Below are 14,360 nucleotides of genomic sequence, written 5' to 3'. Positions count from 1 at the left end.
GGAAGGAAGGAAGGAAGGAAGGAAGGAAGGAAGGAAGAAGAGGGAAGAAAGGAAGAGGGAAGGAGGAGGAGGAGAGAGAGAGAGAGAGAGAGAGAGAGAGAGAGAGAGAGAGAGAGAAAGAGAGAAAGAGAGAGAGAGAGAGAGAGAGAGAGAAACAACTATAGATATAAGAATCTGGACCATTCATTCTATTTGAATGCCATCTAGTGGACACATTGGCTCTGCACGGGAAGAAAAGTAATGCCAGCCCAAACCATGATTACTTATGTCAGCTTCACAACGAGGCAGAGTAAGTTACAAACTATATAGTATGATTTAATAGGTTTTGAGCAAAATTCTGTGTTGAAAACTATCTCTATCATGTGCCTGAAATTCCTATCCTGAAAGATTTTTAGTTCAGGAAAGAAAGAATTGTCCATTGACAACAGCACTCCCCCAATTCAACAGACTTCAGTGGCTCCCTATTACCTCCAAAATCAAAAATAAAATCCTCTTTGGCTGTTAGAGCCTTTCACAACCTGGGCTGTCCTATCTTTCCAGCCTTCTCACACTTACCTCCTCTCCACATACTCCGCAATCCAATGACACTAGCCTCCTTGCTGTTCTTTGACCAAGATGCTTCATCTGCCAACTCCAGATATTTTTACCGGCTATCCAGTTTGTCTGGAATTCTCTCCCTCCTCATCTCTGCCTCCTAGAGTCTCTGGTTTCCTCCAAGTCATCCTACATCAAATTCGACTTTCTGCAAGACTTTTTAAATTACCTATGATGTTAAATCTTGTTTGTGTATAATTCTTTGAGTGTTGTTTCCCACATTAGACTGTGAGCTCTTAGACCACAGGGACTTTCTGGCCTTTTCTTTGTATCCCCAGTATTTAGTGCAGTGCCTGGCACATGAAAGGTACTTAATAAATGATCGTTGATTTAACATCACTTGATATTGCCTTAAGCCTCCACCATCCAACACCTTATCAGGGATAAGTTAACAAATAAATAGAAGCAAGACTCTGTAGTAACAAGAACAGAGAATAAAAATCCAAGGAAAGGCAGTCCCAAAGTGGTCTCAGGAAAACAGAAAATGAGAAGGACAAGGGAAGGGGGAGCACAATAAAAACAAACCTTCTACTTGAAAACAGTGCTTCTCATTCTGCTAAATTTAGTTCTTTTTGCTGTTTATATCTTACATTCAACCATTAAGTGAGGAAGTGAAATGTAGTGAAAAGTGCTGGTCTTGGAAATAGGAGACCTGAATTAAAATCCATATTCATTTAATATTTGAGAGATATGTGTGCAATCTCAAGTCACTCAACTTTGCTGAGCCCTGATTTTCTTATCCATATAATGACAGCGATAGGATTTGCTTTTTTTATTTTTTTGGTTTTTTGGGGTTTTTGGAGGGGAGGGTTCTGGACTTGAGCTTTCATTTTATGTAGGGAATTTATAGGTAGAAATTCACTCTACTAATGTGAAGCTGCAACCCCTTCCATAATTTATAGTCTTAGAACATTCCCTGGGCCAAATTGGCAACACTGACAAAAGCTAGGGAGAATCAATGTTGGAGGGATTATGGGAACATAGACACATTAGTGCATTATTGATGGAGCTATGAATTTGTACAACCATTTCAGAAAGCAATTTGGAATTATGCAAATTAAATGATTAAAATACCTTTTGACCTAGAGATTCCATTACTAGTTACATACTCCATGGAGGTCACTGGAAAAAATAAAGTCCTCATGTACACCAAAATATTTAAAAGCAGTATTTTTGTAGTAGCCAAGAACTAGAAACAAAGTAACATTTATTGATCAGGGAACAGCGATCAAATCATAGTATATGAATGCAAAGGAATATTACTATGCTATAAGAACTGATAAATATGGCAAATGCAAAGAAGCATGGAAAGACTTAAATGATCCAGTTCAGAGTAAACAGAGCCAAGAAAACAAGATACATGACTACAGCGATGTACGTGGAAAGAACAACTAACCCCCAAAATCAGAATTAAATGTTGCAAAATTACAAAGACCGAGCAGGATCCCAAAGAAGAAACATAAGAAGACATCCTTGCCAGTCCTTTGCAAAGATGAGAGGTCTATGAGTGTGAAACAGCACATTATGTTCAGAGTTGTTTTTTTTTAATGTATCAATCAATATCGCTAATTTTTAAAAAATTTTCTTCCCCTTTTCATTTCTTTTAAAAATTTTATTTGTTATGGCTATAGTATTTTAACTGCATATGGTAATTAAAAACAAAGTCTTCTAGGTAGACTAAGTGCTGTCAACATGTTAAGTATTTTGTACAAAGACTTTCCTTTGCAAGGCTAATACTTATTCACTTCCTCTGCTCCCAGGATTAGAACTGTTTGTAATAAGCAAGTACTCACTGGAGCTTTCATGTTTCCTTTGTTTTTACGCCACTATGTATTTATACTCTACTTAAACTCCAATGTTCCTAATAATAACATATGATTCCTTCAGCTAAAATTACATTTTCTTTACTGGAAGCAATAGAAAGCATGTTGGAGCTGTGTGGGTAGAGTTGGTTCAATCTAGTTGTATATGTGTTTTCTATTTAGGTTACTGGGTTCCTAATGGAAAAATGGAATCCTCTAGTTAGATTTATTGCATTCTGGATATTTTGAATGATCAAATACATTTGAAATACAAATTTCACAAAATATTTGCAAAATAGATTCAAAATTAAATTTTAATTAATTAGTAATACTGGGTTTCTGAAGATAGGTCACCAAGTTTCTAGGCATTTGTAATAGTCCAAATTGTATGAAAGATTTAGGTGAAAGATTTTAGTTTTGCAATGCAGTCGTATAAAGGATTTCCACTTAGATTTCAAAGATCCCAGCAAGAATATAAGTACTTCAGGTAGACAAAAAGCATTCTATTTTGTATATGCTGAACCAGTGTAACAGTATGTGTAGCAGATAGTCAGTCTTGGAACCAGAAAGACCTGGGTTCAAGCCCTTCCTCTCACATATACTGAGTGTGTGGCCCCTAGGCAAATCACTAGCCCTCTAAATGCTCTAGGTCAGAGGTGTCAAATAGGTGGCTGAAGGCCACATGTAGCCCACAATACTCACAAGTATAACCCAAAACAGATTAAAATGGAATTGGGAGAAATGTAACAAAATAAATAAAAATACAATAAAACATAAATAATGTTAACATGTGGTTTTCTAAGTCAACATGAACCTCCAAGGATCCTTATGGATTTATTAGCTTCCATTTCTATTTGAATTTGACACCACTGCTCTAGGCAACGTCATTCCTGTTCCTATGTTGTTGATGTTGTTCAGTTATGTCTGACTATTCGTGATTCCATTTGGGGTTTTCTTGGAAATGTCTTGCCATTTCCTTCTCCAGTTCATTTTACAAAAGAGGAAACTGAAGCAAACAGGGTTAAGTGACTTGCCCAGGATCATATAGCATTAAGCATCTGAGCCACATTTTAACTCAGAAAGATGAGTCTTCCTGACTCCAGGCTAGGCATTCTATCCACTGTGCCACCTGGTTGCCCCATACACACACACACACACACACACACACACACACACACACACACACACCAGGCAGCTAGGTAGTATAGTGGATAGAGCAACAGCTTTAATCTAACCTCAGACATTTACTAGCTGTGTGACCCTGGGCAAGTTACTTACCCCGTTTGCCTCAGTTTCTTCATCTGTAAAATGACCTGGAGAAGGGAATGGCAAATCACTCCAGTATCTTTGCCAAGAAAACGCCAAAAAGGGGTCATGAAGAGTCAGATATGACTGAAAATGGGTGAACAACAACCAGCACAACAATAACACACATGTATTGTATGTAATATATAAATACTAGAGAATATATAACAGAACACATAAATATATCTTGTAGCTATAATTATAGGATTCTACTTATTTGTGGCAAGTCAATACATATTATAACCTTTTTTATTTTATTTTTATTTTTATTTCTATTTCTATTTTTATATTTATTTTCAATTAATAAGACCTCAAATATATGTTCTTACCCATTCTTCATTTCTTTTATTAACTCCTCTTCATGATCTATTCTCTGAGATTAGAATTTGTTTTAATTATGATTAATCCTTTCCTGAATATAACCGGCCTCTTGTTCTCCCTTTCTCCCCCTCCTATTTACCTCCTGTTTCTCTATTAAGGTATATATTTCTACACCAAACACTTTGTGTGGAAGGGGGGAGGGGGAGGGGGAGGGGGGAACGATTTGTCGTGGTAGGAGTGGGGGGGGTATTCTGCCCTCTTTTGACTGGTTCAGATTAAAGTGAAGTTCATGTAAGGCCCAAATCCCACCCTTTATGTTTATCTTGAATCCTTTATTTGTATTTCAAAGTTCCTATGCAGAAAAGTTTGGAAGGCTTTTGTATCATTAAAGATACATTTTTCCCCCATAAAATCACACTCAGTTTTGCTAGCTGCATTATTCTTGGCAATAAGCCTATATCTTTGTCTTCTGGAATGTAATATTCCAATTTCTCTGCTCCTTTATAATGATAATTATCAAATACTATATAAGCATGACTGTGGCTCCTTCATACTTGAGCAATATCTTTTCTGTATGTTTGCAATATTTTTTTTATTTAACCTGGAAGCTCTGGGTTTGTATTATAATGTTCCTAAGAGTTTTCACTGGGGATTTCTTTCAGGAGATATATAATGGATTCCTTCTATTTTCGCTTTGCCAGCTAACAGATCTTGGCAGTTTTCATTCTTGACTTTTAGAAATGTGATATCCAGGCTCTTTTTTTTGTTGTTGTTATGGCTTTCAGGTTGTTCAATGACAAATAACTTTCATGGAAAACAGGACAAGGAGAGAAAAAATATATATCATTAAAATTAATTTTTTTTCCAAGAATTCTAGTTGACCTTGTAGCCAAGCTGTGTTTGTCTTTGAGGCTTTGTTTGTAGATGTCCTAAAGTTATTCTCTTCTTCTGAGTTTGTGTCTTCATTATCCCTGACTTCCCAATAGTTTTAATCATCAGTCTGTTATTGTTTACTCATTCCTCTAGGTTTATTTACTTACCTATCTCCCCTGCAAAAACCACTTTCCTATTCTCCCTATCTTGACCCTTTGGTGTAACAATTCCATTACACAGTGCTCCTCTCTTAAATCCCTAATCCCTTTATCATATAATTGATTATGCCTAGCCAAGCCTCAACCTTCCATGCCTTTGTTGCCACACAAACACTTCTAAAAGAAGACAGAGAAAATCACACAATCATTCTGACTAGATCCTCTACAAATTTAAGTTACATGACCTCATCTGAGCCCTCATTGCTGCGAGGCAATCCTACTATAATTTCCTCATCAACTCCCTATCCCATTCTCCACATCAACTTTTTGAAACCTTTTCTTCCCTCCTCAAACTCCATTGGTTTCCCCCTTCCCCTTCTCTCTCAGCTAAGAACCTTGTCTCATATTTTACAAAATAAAAATATAGGTCATTTGCTTTAAAGTCCCTCTTCTCCTCACTTTTTTATCTTCTATCACCGAGATGTCTTCTACTACTCTCTCCTCCTTCATCTATGTCTCACATGAGGTGACCTCACTTCTTACCAAGACTAATCACTCTGCTTGTTCAAACAATCCCATTCCGTTTCATCTCCTCCAACAGAATGCCCTCTCTGTCATCCCCATGCTTTCACTTATTTTCAGTCTCTCCTTCTCTACTGGCTCATTTTCTATTGCCTCAAACATGCCAATGTCTCCACCATCCTGAAAAAACCCTTACTTGATCCTTGCATCTCTGCTATCATTCTATCTCTCTTCTGCCCTTTTGTGGCTAAACCGAAAAAGGCCATCTACAATAGATATCTATACTTTCTCTCCTCTCACTCTCTTCTTTACCTCTTACAATCCAACTTCCAACCTTGTCATTCCACCAAAACTATTCTCTCTAAAGTTACTAATGATCTCTTAATTGCCAAATCCAATGGCTTTTTCTCTATCCTCATTTTCCTTCACCTCTCCGCAGCCTTAGACATTGTTGATCACTCTCTCTTCCTTGATACTCTTTTCTCTCTAGGTTTTTTGGACTCTCTCTCTCTCTCTCTCAATTAATTCATTTATTTTTAGTTTTCAATATTCACTTCGATGAGATTTTGAGTTCTACATTTTCTCCCCTTCCCTCCTTTCCCCGCTCTCCAAGATGGTGTGTAATCTGATATAGGCGCTACATTTACATTTATATTAAACATATTTTCACGTTTGTCATGTTATAAAGACAAATTAGAACCAATGAGAGGACCCACAGGAAAGAAGAAACAAAATGAAACAAAAAAAAAAGAGCAAATAGTATGCTTCCATCTGCATTCAGACTCCATAGTTCTTTTTCTGGATGTGGATAGCATTTTCGGTCATGAGTCTTTTGGAATTGTCTCAGCTCCTTGAATTGTTAAGTCTATTCTATTAAGAAGAGCTAAGTCTATCAAAGTTAGTCAGTCATAGCACAATGTTGCTATTACTGTATACGTTGTTCTCCTGGTTCTGTCACTTCACTCAGCATCAGTTTGTCTTTCCCGGTTGTCCACTCATCATTTCTTATGGAACAATAGTATTCCATTATATTCATATACTACAACTTGTTCAGTCATTCCACAATTGATGGGCATCCCTTCAATTTCCAATTCTTGGCCACCACAAAAAGAGCTGCTATAAATATTTTTGTACATGTGGGTCCTTTTCTAATTTTTATGATCTCTTTGGGATACAGACCTAGAAGTGGTATTGCTGGGTCAAAGGGTATGCACAGTTTTAGAGCCCTTTAAGCATAGTTCCAAATTGCTCTACAGAATGACTGGATCAATTCACAACTCCACCAACAATGCATTAGTGTTCTAATTGACAATACTCTTATTTTGATGCTCCTCCTACCTATTATTCCAGTAAGTCCCCTTCTCTCCTCTGACACCACCACCATTCTAGTGCAGGCCTTCATCACCTCTCACATGGACCATTGTAATAGCCTGCTGGTGGATTTGCCTGCCTCAACTTACTTCACTCCAATCTATCCTCCATTCAGCCACTAAAGTGATTTTCCTAAAGCACAGGATCAACCATGTCACCTTTCTACTATAAATTCTAGTGGCTCCATATTACCTCTAGGATTAAATATAAGAAACTCTGTTTTGCTTTCAATGTACTTCATAATCTAGCCCCTGCCTACCTTTCCAGGATTCTTCCACCTTACTTTGTCCAATATTCTTTGATCCAGTGACAGTGGCCTCCTGACTGTTCCATAAACAAGAGACTGTATCTCTTGGCTTTATAATTTTCTCTGGCTGTCTCCTATGCCTAGATTGCTCTCCTTCTTCTGCTCTGCCTACTGGTCTCCCTAGCTTCCTTTAAGTCTCAACTACAATTCTTTCTTTTACTGGAAATTTTCCCCAACCACTCTTAATTCTAGGGCCTTCCCTCTGTTAATTATTTCCTATTTATCCTGCATATAGCTTGTTTTGTTTATATTTGTTTGCATATTGTCTCCCCCATTAGATAGTAAGTACATTAAAGGTAGGGTCTGTCTTTTGATTTTTTCTGAATCCTCAGTATTTAGCGAAGTGAATGGAACATAGTAGGCACTTAATAAATGTTTATTGATTGACTGATTGATCAATTTAATTGGGTCTTTGGGTTAGGGCCAGGTTTATGCATTTCTCAAAGGATGTTGGGCCCTTATATGGTCTTGATCTAGGGTCCTTATGCTGCCTTCACTAGGTATTGAATGTTATGTTGCTTCAAGGATCTCAGAAGTGGATCAGTCTAGAGAGCTGCAAAGTTTCAATAAGCCCTAAGTGGTTTGATCTATGGCAGTATGGTCAAACTCAAATAGAAACAGGGCCACTAAATAGTACATTGCAACATTGACTTAGAAAAACACAAATTAACATTATTTATGTTCTATTATATTTTATTTATTTTGTTAAGTATTTCCCAATTACATTTGAATCTTGGGCTTCACTGGCTAAGGTGTTTAACACCTCTGGTGTGAGACATGGTCTGATCACTGCCCTCCAAGTGCAGGCTCCCACCCTCAATTTTGGTTCAGGCAAAACAGTTGTAGGCTTGCCCTCTATTGTCATTCCAACAGACAGTACAAAGTTGCTGTCTCTAGCTTCTGTTAGGTAGCTGGAAAGTTCTGCTGGTTCAGAGAGACCAATGCATTGGTTCACTCCTGGTTGGCATTCTGTATCCTAGTTACTCAACTACAGAGGACAGCCCTGGTCAATGTCCTAAAACCATGATCTTGCACCTGAATCAGAGCAACAATGGATTTAGACTTCCTCCTAGTCTAAAGTTGCTGCCCTAGTCACTCAGCAGCAGGCTCTAGGCCGGATTTGTGATCTGAATCTGTGATATTGCTCTTAAGTCCAAGATACTGAGTCCATACTTGGTCCACAGTCCCTGCACTGGTTACTCAGCTACAGAGCCCAGGCTTTATTTAGTCCACAGTCCATATCCTGGAAGGATCTGCCAAAGGCTTTCCTGGCTCAATCCTTTACTCAGGTCCCCAGTTATCTCCCTGTTACAACCTGGTTGGAAAATGACTCACTGTGGTTTCTCCTTAGATATCTCAATCACCAATCAGTCTAGTGTTTTCCTTGATCTTTCTTGGAGGAGTTGTGAGAGCAAGGTGGGCTATTCTGCTACCACCTACTTTGCCATTTTTATTGGTCAAAAATTTTCCTCCCTAAATGTGTATTGTAGATAACTTAGTAGTAGTAGATAACTTAGATTTTCTTCTGCTTTTTTTTCCCCCACTCGTCTTTATTCTAACATTTCTTATTTGTCATAGAGTCACTGAGTTCTGTTTGGTTCATGCTATTTGTAATCATTTGGAGGTAATTGATTTTTATCTGTACATGTGGGATTGCATATGATATTTGAGACTCCACTGCATGGCGCTGGGGAAGGAAGTGAATGGGCATTTCTTATGTCTCCTCAGAGACAATGAAGAACTATTCTGAATTTGAGATGAGGACTGTGCTTAAAAAAAATGCATTCCTCTCTATTTGATAGGGACAGCAAATTTCAATCAGGGAGAGATGTGTAATCTGGGCTTTGTCTAACATGGAGCCCATTTCATCCTCTACTACATAGATTGGGGTTGCGTCCTTTGACTGGCTTATTCAGTTGTTTCTACCATGTCCAAATCTTTGTGACCCCATTTAGGGAAACAGACAAACAGGATTAAATGAGGGTCACATAGCTAGTAAGTGTCCAAGGTTGGATTTGAACTTTGGTCTTACTGACTTTATCCACTGTGACACTGACCTGCCTTTGACTGGCTATCTGAGTCCTTAAAAATTATGAGATTGATCTGGTAGCTCTCTTATTTCCACCATGTTTCATCTGTGCTCTTTTCAGTGACTCCTATCTGCTGCACCCAGCATGGACACCAAGAATAGAACTGATGAGAGAAGGCAAGTCCTTCCTGGCTCTCTCTCTTCTACCCCAGCTTTGCAAAATGTGCCTTGGGTGTTTTGGTTCGTTTCCATGTTATTTGTTCTCAGTTTTAGGTACCAAAGGTCATCTTTACTGGACTGATCATTCAAGCCATGGCAACCTTGAAGCCAGGATTTCAGGCACAATGCACACTGCCCTGAAAAGCCTGAATGCCTGAGACTCAAGTCCAAAGGGGTTTTTGGACAAGGAACTGGGATTGGGCTCTATAGAAACCAAGTTAAGCTACAAGCCTAATCCTCTTCATCTCCCCTGAGACTGAGGTGGTAAAAAGTAGGTGGTACAAAGTAGGAGGAAGATTATGCCTCTCACATGTTGGGGGAGGTATATTTGTATATTTGCAATCACATTTTTAGAAATAAATATTCTATTTGCAAAAGCTCAGCTGTGTTATATATTTTTCAGGAAGTCCAGTACTAGGGTAAGGATTTCTACCTTCTATTCTAAGGTATTTATTTTGCTTCCTTTTTTCTGATTTCATTTATAATTTCATTATTTACTTCTTGCTCTAATTTTCCTAGCTTATGGTCCTTATGACCAGGCCTTTTTTTATTCCTCTATGGCTCTGCTTGTGGTTATGATGAGGTTATTCTCTTCCCTGGGCTTTCCTTAACCTTTACCTTTTCTTTATTGTGTTCAGCATTTTCTTCTGCTTACTCTTCTTTTCCATCTAAATTCTTAGATTGGGATTTTATACATCAGATCTGTTCCCCTGACACTCTTGGATAAATTGAATAGACTTTGTTTGATCCTATCCCTCCTGTAGTCTGTATGCTCCTGTTGCTGAAAATTTGGATGGGGGTAGTTAGTATTAGGACTTGCCTTAATTCCTGGCTTCTGACTCAATCAACTGGTAGCTCACTTTGAGCTCTTGACTTCAGCCAGTCTCTTTCTTCTTCTCTTTGTAAGGATACCAGTTGGGAATTGGTTCTGTCTCCTGCTGTGGCTCTAACAGGCTACAGGGAGACATTGGAAATGACACTCTAGGCTCATGCACATCCCCAAGGTTCTTCCAGAACCCAGTCACTGAGTTGGCTCTACCTCTTAGTATGGCTCCCACTGCTCCAAAGAGTCCACAATAAATCCCTGGTTCCCTACACAATCTGCTGCAGGAGATGGGAGAAAACAGGATCAATTCTACAAATAGAGAGGGGGGCCTCTTAGTTGAAAACAGGTAAAGGAAGAGACAGTAGAGGATGATGTGAAGGAATTTTGAGATGTAGAAAAGGAAAGAAAAGAGAGCTCACATTTAATGGTCTCTATATTCTCAATAAAGTATAACACAAGGTCTCCTGAGGGAAATGGAGGTGGTATGGGAGGTTTGAAACAGCCATTGTGGAGAGTACAATTGAGAAGCAATGAGGAGAAGTAAAAAGATTGCATTCATGCAATGAGGGTCCAGTTAAGATTAGATAACATATATTGTTAATGGACCCAGTCCACACTTGCAGAGCATTTTATATACATTATTTCATTTGATTGTCACAACAATTCTGAGAAATTGGTACTACTATTATTCCCATTCTACAGACAATGAAACCAAGGTTCAAACAACTAATAGGTGTCTAAGATAGGATTTGAAATCAAGTCTTCCTGATTCTAAATCTAGTGCTCTATCCATTATGCCATGCTGCCTTTCTGTAAATTCCATGAGAAAATTATAATGCTACCAAAGGCTGGTGGACCTGAGTTCAAATTTGGCCTTTTACCCTTACTAGCTGTGTGACCCTGGGCAAGTGATTTAACCTCTCTCTGCCTCAGTGGAAGCATGAATTAAGCAGTGGGACTATTAGGGAACCAAATGCTCTAAACATAAACCTGCTGCAAGCCCATCATTTGAGAGGCAGTGTGGTATAGTAGATAGAGTGCTGGACTTGGTATCTGGATTCAAATATTGCCCTCAAAACTTACTTAGCATCACACAGAAACCTCACCATCCAACTCCTCTACTACTTTGTGTCACACATCTACATCACAGATTCCCCTCACACTATATAAGATTTATACACCATCCCATCCTTACATTGACATACACACCACCACCTTCCTTCATACTTTCTCATCTATCCCCATGATTTTTCTCCAAAATTTTTCTTAATATCACCTTTTTTCTTGTTATCCCAGGTCTCTGTGGACTAGAATTTTGGGGTTCCTTGATCTATTTCTGGGCCTGAGGTTAAATTTGCTTGGAAACTCTGGAGTAGCTAAATATATACCAGAATAAAGCTCAGGAGATCTGGAATATGGTCCTGGCTCTTTCACTAATTAGTTATGTAACATTGAAAAAGATGATAAATCTTTCTTGTCCTCAGTTTATTTATCTGCAAAGTGAGAGGGTTAGATTTGATAAACTATCTCTAAGGTCACTTTCAGCTCTGAGACTGCATGATAAGAATCAACATAATCTGATATTTCTACATCTATTTTTAGTACCTGGGAGTCCTGGATTTCTTTCCTCCCCTTAATAAGGAAACAGAAACAAATCTCCTCTTATTTTCCTCACCATTCAGCATCAGGAACTAGAGAATCTAGAGCAGAAGAATAGGTTTATAAATAGTGACAGGTTGGGTCAACAAAAGCCCAAGGAAGATTTATTTATATCTCAGAGGAAACTCCAGACAGTCAGTCGAAATATCTCTTCATCCATTCATTCGTTTAACAAACATTTACTGAACTATGCACAAAGCACTATGTTAGGCACCAGAAAAGATACAAATATGAATTACAGAATCATTATACTCAGAAAGTTTATATTCCTGGGGGAGGGTTAAATATAAAGACATGCAAAAACTAAAATGCAAAGTATAGTATAAAAAGTAAATGAGAGAGGTGCAAAGTGGAGATGAACCAAAGATCAGTTCCTTACTACAGGCAAAAGGAAGGCCTTAGTATGTTTATATCACTGGAAGACACCCATTTACCAAGGTGTGTATGCCCAGCTGGTCACAGATCAGAAATTCACAGCGAGTTTCTCTTGCAGCTGAGATATAAATACACAGCAAGTTAGCAAGTCAACCTGAAGGTATGAAATTGTTAATTCATGTGGAAATGGATTTGGCAAAATGCCCTGCTACCCAAGAGATGCAGATCAATTCATAAAAGAATCTGCCATCATCATTACTACATAATCACCCCCAAAACACCAGAAGAAAAAAGCAATGATATAAGGAGAAATGAGCTCATGGAAAAATCTTTCCCTGCATGGGTGGATAGTATCAATGTTGCAGCCATTCAGGTTTTTAGTTTCCTCTACCAGCAGCTTTTTGAAAGGCAACTAACCCAGTTCAGTCTGATCTTCCACTGTGAGAGATTCTTTTGTTTATACATTATTAATTACCTGAGAATAGACTACGTAGGGCATAGACTTGCAATACAAATGAAATCATGATTCTCCTATGTCATGTAGTTTGAGGTGGCATGAGAAGAAAAGAAGGTAAAGAAACAAGCATTTCTTAATACTTGACACCATGGCCATGCACTGTGCTAAGCATTTTACAAATATTATCTCATTTGATCCTCATGACAAATCTGGAAGGTAGGTACAATTATTATTCCCATTTTACAGTTGAAGAAACTGAGGCAGAGAGAGGCTAAGTCACTTGCCCAGGGTCACACAACTAGTAAGGATAAAAGGTCAAATTTGAACTCAGGTTCCTCTGACTCCAAGCCCAGTGCTCTATCCACTGCTTCACCTACATGCCTGTAGAGTACGTTACAATATACAATTTCCTAATATTTTAGAGCTGAAAAGAATTTTAGAGATCATTTAAGTCCACCCAATCCCCTTTATATTGTAGGTGAGGATATTAAAGACTGAGGTTGAATGACTTACCCAAGTGGACATTACTGATTAGTAGCAGAGCCAGGTCCAGGACTAATTGAAAGATGTCACAAAGCCCTAGTGAACAACAATAGTAGCATCACAATTCTGCTTCACTTGACATACCACATATTCTGGTAACAAAGATTGAGACATGATTAAAGTTGAACAGCCACAGTCATTGTATTCCACTTTCAAGTACCCCCTGTAATCGAATGATGTGGTCTCTTCCTAGAACTGGAGTAGGGTCAGTTTTCTTACTCCATAAAATTAGGGATTTGAACTAGATCCAGATATCTAAGGTTCCTTTTAGCTCAAAATGGGCTTTAAAATGAATATAAGGAGTAGTTTATATCAAGAAGCCAATATCTTGAAATTCTTATGTAAAGGGACTTTGCTGCAATTTCTCTCTTCATAATCCCAACAAGTTTAGTTATCATCTCTTTGTAGATGACTCCCAAATCTACATATTCAGCCCTAGTCTGTCTCCTAAACTCCAGTTCTACATGCCTAATTTTCTGTTGAATCTCTCTCTCTCTCTCTCTTTCTCTCTCTCTCTCCAAAATGCATCTCAAACTCAATATATCCAAAACAGAACTCATTATCTTTCCCACTATATTTACTACTGTTCCTAATTTTTCTAACCCAATCCTTCCAGTCACCTAGATTCACAACCTTAGAGTCAGCCTCAATTATTCACTCTGCCATATCCACTGAGTTGTCAAGTCTTATAGATTCTGGCACTCTTATCTCCCACATCCATCTCCTTCTCTCTACTCATATGGCCACTGTCTTAGGAACTCATTATCTCTCAGTTGGACAACTCTAAAGGTTCTTGAGTCATCTCCCTGAATTCTTACTCATTATTCCTCCCATGTCTTCTAGGTTCCATCCATATTGGTCTCTTTGCCATTTCTATACATGGCATTCCATTCACCAGTTCTGTACCTTTGCTCAGGCTGAGCCCTCCACCTCCACCCCATTCCTGTAATGATTTCTTACCTATCCTCTGCTTCTTGAAATACTTAGCCTCCTTCAAGG

The sequence above is a fragment of the Vombatus ursinus genome, unplaced genomic scaffold (assembly GCF_900497805.2).
Source record: "Vombatus ursinus unplaced genomic scaffold, bare-nosed wombat genome assembly UNPS02014926.1, whole genome shotgun sequence".
In the NCBI taxonomy this organism is placed as follows: domain Eukaryota; kingdom Metazoa; phylum Chordata; class Mammalia; order Diprotodontia; family Vombatidae; genus Vombatus; species Vombatus ursinus.
Note: the sequence above shows the minus strand (reverse complement) of the source record.